Here is a 16,782-nt window from a genome sequence, read left to right as displayed (position 1 = left end):
GGACTGTTTGCAGTTTGCTGCCTGTTTCATCTACAGAGCCCAATGTCCTGAGGCGTCCCACTTGGAAGGGGACGAAGAGGAGAGGAAGGTTGGTGCAACTGGACTTTATCTTGTTTTCATCTGCCGATAACACCGAGACGGGATAATATCTGTGGACTGTTTTGCTAGGCCTTTGCTGGGCTGAAGACCCTGTGCCCCACTCACCCGCTGCTGGATCGAAGACCTTTTGGGGACCAGCCCGCAAGACTTTCCTCGGCACCGGCCTGTCCTTTTGTGCCTAATCTTCCTGCTCCTCCCTCCCCTTTCCTCCCTTGTACTTGGGGCACACCGCAGTCCATCCTCCTGTGCCCCATCCTCCTGTGCCTCCCCCCCCCCCCCCCCCCCCCCCCCCCCCCCTCCTTCAGTTACTCTCTCCCTCCCCTTTCTCCCCTATCGTCCACCACTGACCGGGATGGCAACTACGCCGCCTACGCCAGTGGTGGGGCCCTCTACATGATCCAAAAACTTGGGGTGAAGTGCTACGTCCACCCCACCATGTCAATCGAGGCCTGCGTCTGTGCTATGGCCGAGGTTGTTGCAGCCTCGAAGGTGTATGGCAAAGTTGTCTTCTTTTTGAGAGCCGAGCGGCTGGTCCACCTCGCCCTGGAAAAAGGGATCTACCTGGCGGTGGACCTGCTGGAGGCCACTGCCGAGAGAGTTATCCTCTTTAATGTCCCGCCTTTTATTCCCACGGAGCTCCTCCTCACCCACCTCCATCAACTGGGGGACGGACGGTCAGGGGTGATACTACTCCCGCTCAGCCTCAAAGACCCCACCCTCAAGCATATTTTCTCCTTCCGGCACCAGGTCTTTGTTTGCCTGGCCTGGGAGGTGGTCCTGGAAGGGACTTTTGAGATCTCTTTTGGGGACAAAGCCTACCGCATCTTCTGGTCTGCGGCTGGCATGCGGTGCCACGCCTGCAAGAAGGTAGGACATATTAGAAACAATTACCCCACCTCGAACACTGCCGCTGATGGTGCCGTCGCCCCCTCTACTTCCACTGTTGTGGAGCTGAGGGGACAGCTGCGTAGCCGGAAGGCTGAGAGGAAGACCAACAGGGCGATTCGCCAGCGATCAGGTTTGGATCCTTTTGACCCCCTGACTGACCCAATGCCCCTGACTACTGACTCGGGTGCAGCCATTAGGCCTCACCCCATCATCACCCAGCAACACCTTCAGCCCGGTGACATTTTTCCATCGGGTGCCGGGTCCGGCGACACTTCTGCGCAACCCCCTCTGGGTGGCGGTAGCGAGGTGCACAACCTCGAACCAGAGGGTGCTCTGTCCCAGCCACAAATTCTGGAGAGAAGCATTGAGGGACAAGGAGTCAGCCTGGAGGGGCCTCCAGAGATAGAGCCCTCCCCGGTGTGTGACCCTCTCCCCCGCAAACGGCATCAGTCCAGGTTCTTTTCCGTAGATATCACGCCCAGTCCTCGAAAGAAAAAAGGTGGGGGGATGGTGAGGAAATCCCAGCAGCTGCCGCTGTTCCCCGACCAGGGTGCTTCGGGGTCAGACGGGACCCGATAGGGCCCGTTCCACCAGCACAATTTAGCACCCAGGACTTGCTCAATTTCTCAGGGGAGGGGGTCAGCGATAACCTCCTGCTTATTAGGTTCTCAGCGGGTAATAGTTTGGAAGACCCTCTGTCCGCTGTCTTCGGGCACCTCTGCCACCATCCCAGAACTGTTTCCGGAGTTGTATTCGGGGTATTCTGGTGACCAGCCATCTGCACCGCTGCCTACCGCTGGCAAGGGGCCCCAGGGGGAGCCCGAGGAGATCCCTCCTGTCGATGATCCTGGTGGCGGGAACAAGGCAGCCCCTGAGTTGGTTGGTGGGCCCGTGTTGCCCGCCGCATTCAGTGCGGAGGAGGACCCGGGCCCGGAGGGCAACTGTCCGAAGGCTGTCAGCCGCTCAGTGTCGGGAGCTCAGGGTGAATGAGACGCTCTGTAGCGGGGTGCGGGTCTCACTCGTACCTGACACTCTGCTGCCCCTCACTCCCTCTGCGGGACTCCCAGAATCTGGCACATCATAATTGAAGGTTCTATTTCTGCCTCCATAGATAGTTTAGGCAGTGCCCTATTTGCAACTCCCTTCACCAACACTTCGACTCCCTCCCTCCCCCCCCCACCCTCCTTTCTCCTCTCACCCCACGACCCCCTTCCTTTCCCTTCTGTTAGTACAGAGGCAAAGGTGTCTGGTCTCTCCAGTGCAAAGTTTAGTGCTTGTATCATTTGTTTTTTGTAGAAACGTGTTGTGAACTGTTTTAATAATCAGAGTATCCACCCCCCCTCCCCGTACATTGGTACCGAGGGGAGGGTACCCTGTTTCTCCAACACAAAATTAGTGTTTGTACCGTTTGGTCTTGTATATATTTTTAACGGTTTTAATAAAAAGATATGGCCAATTGGCCTACCCTGCACATCTTTTTTGGGTTGCGTGGGTGAGACATTGGAAATACGTGCAAACTCCACACTGACTGTGACCCAGAGCCGGGATCGAACCCAGGTCCTCGGCGACATGAGATAGCAGCGCTATTGGGGCAGCAGGGTAGCATGGTGGTTAGCATAAATGCTTCACAGCTCCAGGGTCCCAGGTTCGATTCCCGGCTGGGTCACTGTCTGTGTGGAGTCTGCATGTCCTCCCCCTGTGTGCGTGGGTTTCCTCCGGGTGCTCCGGTTTCCTCCCACAGTCCAAAGATGTGCGGGTTAGGTGGATTGGCCATGCTAAATTGCCCGTAGTGTCCTAATAAAAGTAAGGTTAAGGGGGGGTTGTTGGGTTACGGGTATAGGGTGGATACGTGGGTTGAGTAGGGTGATCATGGCTTGGCACAACATTGAGGGCCGAAGGGCCTGTTCTGTGCTGTACTGTTCTATGTTCTATGTTCTAACCACTGTGTCACCGTGCTACCCCCAGTCTGGCTGTATTGATGGCTGATTGAGAGGCAAAAAGAATTTTCAAAAAGTAGATTGTGAACATCAAATCACATGCAGCAGTTATAGCTAAACTACAAAACTAATCACTGCCTTCAACATAAATGTTGCTCGTTACAAAGAAAGCGACAGTTCATTTTAGGATTGTGGTCCATTTTTTTCTCACATGGCGGCAGCAGACTGAAAACCGGTTCATAAGAAATAGGAGGCCTTTCAGCCCCTCAAACCTGCTCTGCCATTCAATAAGATTGTGGATGATCAGATTGGGACCTTAACTCCACTTTTCTACCTGTCTCGCAACCCTCATCTCCCTTGATGATCAAATATTTCAAGATCTCTCCCTCGATAGGAAACATTTCACCATCTAGACTTCGGATAGAGAGCGTTTGATTATGGCTAAACTATTTTTAAAAATATTTTTATTGAAGGCATTTTGCATATGTACATAGAAACATCAGAAAACCAGCAAAAACAGAAATCCGCAGGAACAAAAAACACAGGCCCATACAATGGCTTCACAGCTCCAGGGTCCCAGGTTCGATTCCGGCTTGGGTCACGGTCTGTGCGGAGTCTGCACATGGTGCTCCGGTTTCCTCCCACAGTCCAAAGATGTGCAGGTTAGGTGGATTGGCCATGATAAATTGCCATTAGTGTCCAAAATTGCCCTTAGTGTTGGGTGGGGTTACTGGGTTATTGGGATAGGAAGAGGTGTTGACCTTGGGTGGGGTACTCTTTCCAAGAGCCGGTGCAGACTCGATGGGCCGAATGGCCTCCTTCTGCACTGTAAATTCTATGTAAACACCCGATACCAATCCCACAACGTTCCCACCCCCTTAGTGTTTTTCTCCCCTTATCCTCCCTTCCAAAACAATGGAAGCAACCTCCCCCCCGTTGTTGCCATAATTCACGTGAAGAAATCGATAAACGGCTTCCACCTACGGGCCAACCCCATCTCCATCCCCCGTAAGGCGAACTAGAATTCTGCCAGGTTGTTCACCCACACCACCGCCTTTGGCAGCTCCGAATCATGCCAGCTCAACAAAATACATCTCCAGGCTATCAGGGAGGCAAGGGCCAAGACATCAGCCTTTCTCCCCACACGGATCTTCCGACATTCCAAATATTACTACCTCCACCCCAGAATCTCGGACATAACATCCGAGAACCCCGGCCAGAATACCTTTAGCTTTGGACTCAGCCATCAGCCAGAACATGTGAACGTGATTCGCTTGGGGGGGGGGGGGGGGGGGGGAAGAGGAGAGAGAGAGAGAAAGAAGCACGGCCATCCTTTGCCCCTGCAAAGAACTGGCTAATCTTCACAACATGGCAAACTATTTGTGGTAACACCCTGAAATACTACTCTCAATTGTTGGAGAACCAAGCTACTGCCAAAAAAAAGAGAGAAAAAAAAACTTGACGACTTTTCAGCTTTCATATTGTGACAACACAAGGAAGAATATGCAAGAGGGCCTGTTGGGGAATTCCAGGAGCCTGTTGGGGAATACCAGGAACTAGAGGCAAACAAGACCTCAAGGGTTTTAATTTCTGGACTATCATCTAGGCATGTGTAAATTGATGTAGTAAGAGGCAGGTTTAAAGAGTTGAACACATGGTATGGCAAAGACGGGTTGGAACACTGCCAGCAGTATTGCGACAGGAAGGACAGGTTTCACCCAAACCAGGCTGTGTCCTAGTGGAAAGGTTAAACAGAATGGTCACAAGGCTCAATGGAAAAGGTAGTATTAACAACAGCTCAAAAATCAAACAAAGGGGAGAGCAAAGTACACTCAAAATAAAATCCTAATCGCTTAACTAGCAGAGTAAAATAAACACACAAGCAAAATATTAGAGCTGAAGAGCACATTAAGGTGTGTTGCGCTAATGATTTTCTAAAAAGGCACATAAGGACTAAGTTGAATGAATTGTCGGCACAAATACAAATTGGAGGGCATGACACGGTATCCATTAATGACAAGTGGCTGGAAGACAGTCAAGAGAGGAACGAAATAAAACAGGTTATGAGGTCTTCAAGAAAGTCAGGAAAAAACAGCCGAGAGGGAGAATTGGTCTCGGTGATTAAGGAGGAAATCGCTTTGAGATAAGAGAAGATATAACAAGAGGTAAGCTTACAGTGGAGGCTTTACAGGTAGAATAAAGAAATGGAAAAAGAATTTCAAACTGTATTGAGTTGTTCAGAGACCCCGCTGGCGGCAGCTGTGAAGTTGATTGCAGGAATGCAGAGATTAGACAAGTACGTAATAGAGTGGTGTTAATAGGCAATTTTAATTTCCAGATTGAAATAAGCAAACTACATGAATTCGAGTGCAACTAGGCCAGCTTTCTGTAACAATGTGACCTGGAATGAACGGAGGGCATGCCATATTAGATGTACTAATGACCAATGAACCAGATTTAGCTAATAACCTAACTGTGCATGAATAGCGATCAAATAGTGATAGCAATATGATCAAATTAAACGGCATTTGAAAGAGAGAAACAGATTCTAGATTTATTAGGGCGACTACAATGTCCATAGCAAGCTGGGCAAATCTGCCATTGAACAAAATGACCGAACATAAGGTGTTCAAAAATTAATTTAATCTAATACGGAACTAGTTTATACACCCGAGGGGTAAGAGCTCTGCTGTACAAAACAATTGTGCGTCTAGCTCTGCTGTACAAGAAAGGAGAGAGGAAAGCCAAGGAATTATAGAACAGAATTATAGGGCAGCACGGTAGCATTGTGGATAGCACAATGGCTTCACAGCTCCAGGGCCCCATGTTCGATTCCGGCTTGGGTCACTGTCTGTGCGGAGTCTGCACATCCTCCCCGTGTGCGCGTGGGTTTCCTCCGGGTGCTCCGGTTTCCTCCCACAGTCCAAAGATGTGCAGGTTAGGTGGATTGGCCATGATAAATTGCCCTTAGTGTCCAAAATTGCCCTTAGTGTTGGGTGGGGTTACTGGGTTATTGGGATAGGGTGGAGTTGCTGAACTTGGGTAGGGTGCGCTTTCCAAGAGCCGGTGCAGACTCAATGGGCCGAATGGCCTCCTTCGGTACTGTAAATTCTATGATCTAGTTCACTTAACAACTACTGGACTTCATATTTGAGGATAAGGTTACTGAACACCTTGAACATGTTTAGTTTACCAGAGAGCCAGCATGGATCTGCAGGGGATGGGTCAGGCCTGTCAAACCTGATTGAATTTTTTTGAAGAGGTACATGAAGTTGTGAACAGATTATTGATATAGACTTCCAGAAGGTATAAAATAAAGTCCCTCAAATAGACTTATGGCTAATTTGGAAGCTAATGGAATCAAAGGCAAATTATTGTCCTGGTTAGGAAACTGGCTAAGTGGCGAGACACAAGGTAGAATGATGGGCAGGCTTTAATTGCCGGATTGTGGCGACTGGGGGCTTTTCACAGTAACTTCATACCTGTGACAGTAAAAGATGATTATTATTATTAATTGGTAGGATGTGATTAGTGGTGTCTTGGAAGGAATCTCAACAATTCACTTAGAAATGCGATAGAAAGCCACATATCAAAATTTGCTGTTGACACAAAGATAGGTGGCATTCTCAACAGTGCAGATCAAAGTTTTAACATTTCTCAAGATTACAAGATGATGTTCCTTTGGATGCATCAAGCGGTGTTTCAGGTTTACACTCACTTATGAACTTGACTCCAATCACTATGGCATTGTCAACGATAATGTAAACAGATTATTATGAATTACATGGCTGTCCTTGGATTTGTAATCCTTCGATTAGTTTATCTGAAGTTCAACTACGATGTGCATCTTCATAGGACAACATATTTCCTAAATAGCCTTAGAGTGACATTATTTTAATTTGGAAGGATAGAAGGGATTGAAAGCAAAAGTTTCTCACACCCAAACTTTTACTATTTGTCTGAGGCATCTCTACAACCTAGGTTGGATTGGATTGGATTGGATTGGATTTGTTTATTGTCACGTGTACCGAGGTATAGTGAAAAGTATTTTTCTGCAAGCAGCTCAACAGATCATTCAGTACATGGGAAGAAAAGGGAATTGAACAGAATTCAAGAAAATACATGAGAATACATAATAGGGCAACACAAGATATACAATGTAACTACATAAGCATTGGCATCGGATGAAGCAGACAGGGCGTAGTGTTAATGAGGACAGTCCATAAAAGGGTCATTTAGGAGTCTGGTGACAGTGGGGAAGAAGCTGTTTTTGAGTCTGTTCGTCCGTGTACTCAGACTTCTGAATCTCCTGCCCGATGGAAGAAGTTGGAAAAGTGAGTAAGCCGGGTGGGAGGGATCCTTGATTATGCTGCCTGCTTTCCCCCGGCAGCGGGAGGTGTAGATGGAATCAATGGATGGGAGGCAGGTTCGTGTGATGGACTGGGCGGTATTCACGACTCTCTGAAGTTCCTTGCGGTCCTGGGCCGAGCAGTTGCCATACCAGGCTGTGATGCAGCCCGAGAGGATGTTAACATGTTTAATTTTGTACATGACAAGCTGATTGAAAAGCTGCATAAATGCTGAATTTTGGTTTTATACTTCAATTTAGCTCAACATATTGCTAATGGATAATCACTATTCAGAACTGCACTGTGGAAACTTTTGACAGCTGAGACTTGGCACCTCCAAATGGTGAAAACACTCAGTAATAGGACCTGCACATAAATGCTTCAGAATTCTTCAGTGTAATGTGCCCCAACAAGAGCGTACTTCATACTGGGCAAACAGAAATGTCACTAATTTGGATTTCTTGATAGCTTGGTGTAGAAATTTTACAACACGAATGGTTTCTGTTTTGTGCCCAACACCAAGCCAACAAAAAAAAATAGCTGCCATAATTTAAGCTATTAAATTATACAACCTTACTACCAGAGACATTATTTTTAAATAGTACGAGCGGTAAAGCAATTCCTCTTGCGAGGTTAATTTGAACAAGCTGAAGTACTCACAACATACACTATTACAGGAACATTCATTAAGAGACTTCATTCTATGGAAATATGAGTTTGCCAACTCTGACTAGTAGTAATAAAATCGCTCCACTCATTGCATTGTTTTATGGCTAACTGGGGTCTCCGTCACATTCTTTACACATTTAGAACAGATGAAGTGAGAAAGTGTTAGCTTTAAAGTCTTTAAAACCAGCACACTGCAGCGCTCGGTGAATCTGTTTCTGATTGTTTTGGGATGAATTATGTTTTAACCTTCTGGTTCAAATTTACTCTTGAGATTTGACAGTCAAGTAGTATTACAGAATCCAAGTAAAACCACACCCTGTACAACGGGCAGAGCAAACACCACTTGGAAATAAGACTGCACAATAACTAACCAGGAGTTTTTTTTTAAAATAACACTCCCTCTAACAATAACAGAAGCCACAAATCGAATCGTCTTTCACATGCAGAACTTCCAACAGACTGCTGCCATGACTAGATTAATCCTTCCTTACTCTGAACTGGCCTGTGTTGACATGTTACATAATTGCACAACTATCAATTTCACAGCATCTCCTTACCTTGTGAATCAGATGAACAGTCAATGCTCTTTGGATTTAGCACACACCTAACAATTTCATTTTCACATCTTAAACATGATAAAACATATTTCAAACAAGAGCGCAGACTACATGCAATTGCTGTCCTAAATTACATCTGCTCCTGCTATCTGTCACAGGATGAACCCTTTATGGGTTTCACAATATTAAAAGTTAATGACTAAGCCAACAGGTCTCTTATCACAGAACGGCCAAGAGCAGAATGTGGTATTGCAAGGTGGTTTAACAAGTTACTTCAAAATACCCAAAGACTACACTGTTCAAAAAAAAAGATATTTAATATTGTCAATATTTAACACATTCTGCATCATGCAGCTGGGAGAAACATTATAAAAGGTGATTTGTTTGCTTCTCATGACCTCATTTGATTCAAGTTAATCACTAAAATATCATTCCCAACTTGATTGAAAGCCAATAAATATTTCAGGGCTAGTTTATTATTTTCTAAGAAAGTATTTTTGTTAAAGTTTCCCCATCTAACCTAAAAGGAGGTTGTTCATGCTGGGGTAGAGCTCTGTCGGAATTGGCTTCCCTCCAGTACCTCATTGAACTAGCCATTTTCATTTAGCCTGGAAGACTGCCTACAGACTATTCAACTCCGCTGTTAGGCACTACATCAAAGACAGTTTCTGTCCACATACAGTTACTGGATAATGATCAGTAACAGGAATCCTGCCAACATTTCTGTGACCCAACTCAAGGGTCCAGGGGCCAGTAGCTGTACCTTACTGTGCCGTCTTGCCAGAAGTCAGCTGACTGACTGCTAAAAGCAGATTGTACCCATCTTTGTTGTTTGGTAAAATTCCACAAAACCATGCAAAGGCAAAAACTCCAGCAACACTTACAAAGTGCAACATTTTATATTTAGTTCCCTCAATTGGTAAATTATTTCTTCCTGCCTTTCAGGCTCTTTTTTTTCTGTATCTTTTTGTTGCACTTCATCATTTTATTCCACCTCCTCCTTCCAGGACAACATGGGGGTAAGTAAGGTCAGCTATATTGGGTCAACATCAGAACCTTTCTAGATCCACTGCAATGTCAAACAGGGTTGCGTCTTACACAGACATCCTTTATGTCACACTTTTCACTTTGCAAAAGCTGTTCACAGCCTTGCTTGCCGGCCTGAGATCCAAGACACAAGTGCGCCAGGTCCTCAGAATTGTATATATATATATATATATATTCCAATCTGTGTATATAACTGTAAATGTACTGTGTTCAAAAACCCAATAAAAAATATTTATAAAAAAAGAATTGCTCTATGTCGATGATGCCACATTATAATAATAATCTTTATTATTGTCACAAGTAGACTTACATTAACACTGCAATGAAATTACTGTGAAAATGCCCTAGTCACCACACTCCGGCACCTGTTCAGGTACACAGAGGGAGAATTCAGAATGTCAAATTCACCTAATAAGCACGTCCTTCGGAACTTGTGGGAGGAAACCAGAGCACCCGGAGGAAACCCACGCAGACACGGTGAGAACACGCAGCCTCCGCACAGACAGCGACCAAAGCGGCAATCGATCTCGGAACCCCGGTGCTGTGTAGCAACACTGTGCTACCATACATTGCCCCTTAATTGGAAAAAAAAAATCATTGGGGTACTCCAAATTTATTTATTTTTTTTTTAAAGTTGTGTGTGGAAACAGAAAATCATTTCATTGAAAATGTTCTCTTGGAAAGAGGCCATATGCTCTTAAGCATACCTCTGAGCAGACGGTGCACACCTGAATCACTGTTTTGCATATGACACCAATAAGTAGGAGAAGGTTGGTTTCTTGGGTAGAAGTAGATCAGCAAAGCGCTGCAATTCTTTCCAAATGAGCCACTAGCATTATGCATCAAGGAATATCTTCAGCAGAAAATGGACACATCTCACTCTTGTACAGAATTGGGTTGGCCATCAGCATCAGGAAGATAAATGGTCCAAAACATTATCAATGCTGATTGGGCTGCACGGTAGTGCAGTGATTAGCACTACTGCCTCACAGCACCGAGGACCCAGGTTCGATCCCGGCCCTGGGTCACTGTCCGTGTTGGGTTTGCACATTCTCCCGGTGTCTGCATGGGTCTAGCCCCCATAACCCAAAAGATGCACATAGTAGGAGGATTGGCCACACAAAACTGCCCCTTAATTTGGATTTTTAAAAAAAAATAAGTAATGCTGATTGAGTATTACATTGTCATACCGTAAAAAGTTTTTGCTAGTTTCACATATCTCGGCAACACAAAGTCAGTTATGCTGCACATTGCACAAACCGCAGCTGTTATACCCAAGCAGAGCAACAACAGCAATCTAACAGAGAACACCAAACTGCAAGTCTACTCAGCCTGTGTCTTCAGTGCACTATTCGACAGTGCGAGGCCTGGACGACATACACCTGGCAAGAGGAAAGACTAAAAAGTTTCTATCATCGTCATCTCTTGACACGGCACGGTCACCACTCAAGGGATACTGGAGCATGCTAATTCCATCAGCATACATTATTACGAAGCTAACATCTGCAACGTTTGTTCACCTTCATGGGGTGAATGATGGGCATATATCCCAAGACGTTCTATACACTGAACTGACCACTGAGTCACGAATTGATGTGCACCCATACCTCTGCTAAAAGTACACCGAGAAGCAAGATATGAAGATGGTGGACACGGACACAGACAACTGGGAGGCAGTGGCTGAAGGACACAAGGAGGAATGACGGGTATCTGGAGATGCGAAGCGAAATGGAAGGTTCAGCTAGCTGAGAAGAGGACCCAGAGAAAATTAAAGAGGCCGGCATCCTGGTATTTCAGCCAACCTGCGTTCATTTGCAGCAAGTGCAGCAGAAACTGCCAGGTCAGAGTGGGGCTCCGCAGCCACACCAGGGGATACTTAATACAGTTGACCAATCACCAGGAAACAACCGATTGGTTCACGAGACAGAAGGCTGCCAGGGTTATTATTTCACTTTTCCATTATATATTTCAATGCTTTATATTTTTGCTTTCTTCTCTTTGAGTCCGCTTCAGTTTTTATTTTTGGAGAGTGAATCTATTGTTGCAATAAAACGCCAGTGACATTCGTCGGTTGTGAGTAAATTGCTGGACAATGCAGACATACCAAAACAAGGCAACACAATAGTGCTGATCGTGAAGAATATTTGGGGATAATGTTTCTTGAGGGAGAATAACCAGAAGCAAAGTAGAAACTGCTCAACAGCGTCTAACCCTTTTTTAAAAAAAAAATAAACCTATCATCCTTCTCCCTCTGCTCAAGATGCGCAATGGAGTCCGTCCACAGATGTGTCTTCGACCAGGTCTCATTCCGTCCCCATTTTCATGTGATTAATTCCTACAGAATAGGAGACCATTCGGCCCATTAAATCTGCAATGACCCTCTGAAAGAGCACCCTACCTAGGCCCACTCCCCCTCCCTATCCCCGTAACATAACCTGCACATCCCTGGACACCAAAGGGAAATTTAGCATGGGCAATCTACCTAACCTTCACATCTTTGGACTGTGGGAGGAAATTCATGCAGACACGGGGAGAAAGTGCAAATTCCACACAAGGTCACCCAAGGACGGAATTGAACCCGGGTTCCCTGGCACTGTGAGGGCAGCAGTGTTTTTTTTAAATAAATATTTTATTGAAGTATTTTTGGTTTTACAACAACAACAACAACAAAATAAACCATGTACATGAATCTAAACATAGTGTAAAAGCCGTCTTCTGCCCTTACAGGTCCCACCTTTATTAACCCCCTACTCTAAGCTAAACTAACCCCTCCACCCCCCTTCTGCTGACGATTAATTTTCCGCAAAGAAGTCGACGAACGGTTGCCACCTCCGGGTGAACCTCAACATTGATCCTCTCATGGCGGACTTGATTTTCTCCAAACAGAGGAAGGCTAGCCATGTCAGACAGCCAGGTCTCCGACTTCGGGGCTGTGTGTCCCTCCATCCTAGTAATATCCGTCTCCGGGCTACCAGGGAAGTAAAGGCCAGAACGTCCGCCTCTTTCTCCTCCTGGATTCTCGAATCTTCCGACACCCTGAAAATCACCACCTCTGGACTCGGTGCCACCCTTGTTTTTAACACCTTGGACATGACATCTGCAAACCCCCGCCAGAATCCCCTACGCTTTGGACATGTCCAGAACATGTGGACATGGTTCGCTGGCCCTTCCGCACACTTTGCGCACCTGTCTTCCACCCCAAGAATCTGCTCATCCGGTCCACTTCATGTGAGCCCGGTGAACAACCTTGAAATGTATCAGACTGAGCCTGGCACATGTTGTGGATGCGTCGACTCTACTCAATGCGTCCACCCATAGACCATCCGCTATCTCTCCTTCCAGCTCCTCCTCCCACTTGCGCTTCAGCTCCTCAGTCTGCGTCTCCTCTGACCCCATAAGTTTCTTGTAAATGTCAGAGACGCTCCCTTCTCCCACCCACCCTCTGGAAACTACCCTGTCCTGTATCCTCTTGGTGGTAGGAACGGGAATGTTGAGACCTGCCTACGTAGGAAGTCCCGCACCTGCAGGTACCTGAATTTGTTTCCCCTCGCCAATCCAAACTTCTCCTCCAGTTCCCACATACTTGGAAAGCTCCCCTCTATAAACATATCCCCCCATCCTCTCAATCCCTGCTCTCTGCCATCTCCGAAACCCCCCGTCCATACTTGCCGGGACAAACCAGTGATTATTACAGTTTGGAGACCAAACCGATGTTCCCTCTGCTCCCATATGTCTCCTCCATTGCCCCCAGACTCTCAGGGTTGCCACCACCATGGGGCTGGTGGAGTACGCCGTTACCAACAACCCCAAACTGGTGCCCTTGCATGAAGCCACCTCCAGACGGTCCCATGCCGAACCCTCCCCCCACCACCCACCTCCTGATCATGGCTATATTCGCCACCCAATCATAGTTACTAAAGTTTGGCAGCGGCAGCCCGCCCTCTCCCCGGCTCCACTCAAGCATCACCTTCCTTACTGGCCCGCCCAGACAAAGCCAGTGATCACTTTGTTGACCTATTTAAGAAAGGACCGTGGAATAAAGATGGGGAGACACTGAAACACAAACAGGAATCTCGGGAGGACCATCATCTTTTCCGTCGGCACCCTCCCAGCTAATGACAACGGGAGCGCACCCCACCTCCGAAAATCGTCCTTCATTTGGTCTACTAGTCGGGCCAGATTTAGCTTGTGCAGCCGTTCCCATTCCCGTGCCACTTGGATGCCTAGATACCTAAAGCTGCCCCCTAGTACTCGAAACGGCAGCTCCCCCAATCGCCTCTCCTGTCCCCTCGCCTGGACCGCAAACATCTCACTTTTCCCCAAATTTAGTTTATACTCTGAAAACAGGCCAAATTCCCCCAGAACCCTAATGATTTCTTCCATCCACTCTATTGGGTCCGATACATACAGGAGCAGGTCGTCTGCGTAAAGCAAGACTGTGCCCTTAACCCCCGGACCAGCCCCTTGAGCCTCTCAGTGCAATTGCCAGCGGCTCTATGGCATTCGCGAACAACAGTTGGGAGAGGGGGCGTCCCTGTCTCGTCCCCCGATGCAGCCTAAAATAGTCCTTTGTTGTCCTGTTCGTCCGCTACAGGAGCCTGATACAGCAACCTGACCTAGTCAATAAAGCCCCGCCCAAATCCGAACAGTCCCAACACCTCGCACAGACATTGCCATTCTACTCGATCAAAGGCATTCTGTGTCCATTGCGACCACCAACTCCACCTCCCTACCTTCCAGGGGGCATCATGATCACGTTTAATAGCCTTCATATATTGGCCACCAACTGCCTTCCCTTAACAAACCACGTCTGGTTCTCCCAAATAACGTCCGGAACACAATCCTCAATCCTGGAGGACAGAATTTTGGTCAGCAGTTTGGCATCCACATTCAATAGGGATATCGGCCTGAAGGACCCACACAGCTCCGGGTTCTTGTCCTGCTTCAGGATCAGCGAAATCTTGGCCTGTGACATCCTCGGGGGAAGCACCCCTCTCTTCCTTACTTCATTGAATGTCCTCATCAACACTGGTCCCAATATCCCAGAGAAATATTTATAGAACTCCACTGGGTACCCGTCCGGCCCTGGGGCTTTACCCAACTGGATGGCCTTCAGACCCTCCACTATCTCTTCCAGCCCGATCGGGACCCCAGCTCTTCCATCAGCTCCCCGTCTACCTTCGGCAAGTTCAGCCCCCCGAGGAAGTGCCTCATCCCCTCTGGCCCCGTTGGGGGTTCCGACCCACACAGCCGACCATAAAAATCCTTAAACGCCTTATTCACCCCTGCTGAATCTCCCACCAGGTTCCCGTCTCCATCCTTTACTTTCCCTGTCTCCCTGGCTGCCTCCCTCTTGCTAAGCTGCTGTGCAAGCATTCTGCTGGCCTTCTTTCCATGCTCATAGATCGCCCCCTCGCCTTTCTCAGCTGCTCTGTGGTTAACAAGCCAAACTCCGTCTGTAGCCTCCGCCGTTCCCTTAAAAGCCCTGCCTCTGGGGTGTCCGCATACATCCTATCGATCTGTAATATCTCCTTTACCAGTCGGTCCGTCGCTGCCCTGTCTACCTTCTCCTTATAGAGATCAGCTACCCTCTAACCACCGTCTTCAATGCTTCCCAGACCACGGCTGCCAAAATTTCCCCCGTGTCGTTGACTTCCAGGTACTTCTGAATACATTTCCTCATTACCCGCACACCTCCTCGTCTGCTAAAAGACCCACGTCCAACCTTTAGTGCAGGCGCCGGTTACTGTCTTTACTAATCTGTAGGACAACACAGTGCGGAGCATGGTCTGAGATTGTGATCGCCGAGTACCCCGTGTCCACCACCCCCATCAGTAAAGCCCTGTTCGGAATAAAGAAATCAATCCGGGAGTACACTTTATGCACGTGTGATTAGAAGGAGAACTCCTTCACCCTCGGCTGCCCAAATCGCCACGGTCCACCCCCCATCTGCTCCATGAACCCTTTTAGTTCCTTTGCCATTGCTAGCACCCTGCCTGTTTTTGAGCTTGACCGGTTTAAACCAGGGTCAATAACTGTGTTGAAGTCCCCTCCCATTACCAACTTATGCGAGTCCAGGTCCGGTATCTTACCCAGCATCCTCTTTATGAACTCCACATCATCCCAATTTAGCGCATACACATTTACTAGTACCACCTGCAACCCCTCCATTTACTAGTACCACCTGCAACCCCTCCATTTACTAGTACCACCTGCAACCCCTCCAATTTCCCACTGACCATAATGTACCAGCCTCCCACATCCAATACTATTCTACCCACCTCAAACACCACCCGCTTGTTTATCAGGATCGCGACCCCTCTAGTCTTCGAGTCTAGTCCCGAGTGAAAGACTTGACCGACCCAACTTTTGCTCAATCTAATCTGGTCAGCTACTCTAAGGTGCGTATCCTGCAGCATTATCACATCCGCCTTCTGTCCTCTCAAATGCACGAACACACATGCCCGCTTGACCGGCCCGTTGAGCCCTCGTACATTCCAGGTAATCAGCCTAGTTGGGGGGGCTCATTGCAAACCCCCCCCCCAGCCGATCAGCCATCACCTTTCTTGGGCCAGTCTCCAGCCTGCGCTCCGCGCCTCCACCGGCCCGTTCCCAGGCAGCCTCCGCCCCAACCTCATCTCTGTCCCTCAAACACAGTCCCTCCCTCGTCAGCAGAACATTTTCCCTCCTCCCCCCCTAGCAACAGCACACTAAATCAACCCCTTTGATAAGCCCAACATCTGCCCATCTCCCACTCCGCTTCCATGAGCTAGCCCGCCCAGCTAGCTTGGTGGCCCTCACCCCCGGCACCAGAAAGTCTCCCACCTATTGCTCCCTCCCCCCCCGCTCATACACACATATTCAAATGACAAACAGTCCCAACACAATTGCCCGACAGAAAAAAAGCCCGCTCAACAAAGAAAAGATCAAGCAAGAGATCCAACATCTAAACAAGCACATCTCCATCCCCCAACAGTGCAAATGTAAACTTTAACCCACTCAGCTCTGCAACTGGCCCCAAATCAATACAGAAGGCATTACAAATAGCATCCACAAAACGAAAAATGAGAAACTTTTTAAACATGAACGTTGCAGCAAAGTTCAAAAGTTTTCAGTCCACCACCAGTCCTTTCCTTTTCGTGAAGTCCAGCGCTTCCTCAGGCGACTCAAAATAAAAAAGTGTTGCTCCTCGTACGTGACCCAGAGACGGGCTGGATGCAGCAGCCCGAACTTCAC

At 47.7% G+C, this 16,782-nt stretch overlaps 1 protein-coding gene across 18 annotated transcripts in view; it reads right to left on the bottom strand.

Annotated features, from left to right (window-relative positions):
* Nucleotides 1-16,782, bottom strand: part of eps8a (epidermal growth factor receptor pathway substrate 8a) — a 200,908-nt gene that overhangs the window by 107,964 nt on the left and 76,162 nt on the right. Inside the window, exon 1 of one of the 18 annotated variants that reach the window (XM_038811141.1) lies at nt 8,500-8,628. The exons of the other annotated variants lie outside the window; for them this stretch is intronic. The gene's annotated coding sequence lies outside the window, so the exon portion shown is untranslated. Of the gene's footprint in view, nt 1-8,499; nt 8,629-16,782 lie in introns of those variants that run through there. 18 annotated transcript variants of the gene reach the window in all.

Source organism: Scyliorhinus canicula, chromosome 11 (assembly GCF_902713615.1).
Source record: "Scyliorhinus canicula chromosome 11, sScyCan1.1, whole genome shotgun sequence".
Lineage (NCBI taxonomy): Eukaryota > Metazoa > Chordata > Chondrichthyes > Carcharhiniformes > Scyliorhinidae > Scyliorhinus > Scyliorhinus canicula.
Note: the sequence above shows the minus strand (reverse complement) of the source record. Positions and strands in the feature narration are given on the sequence as shown.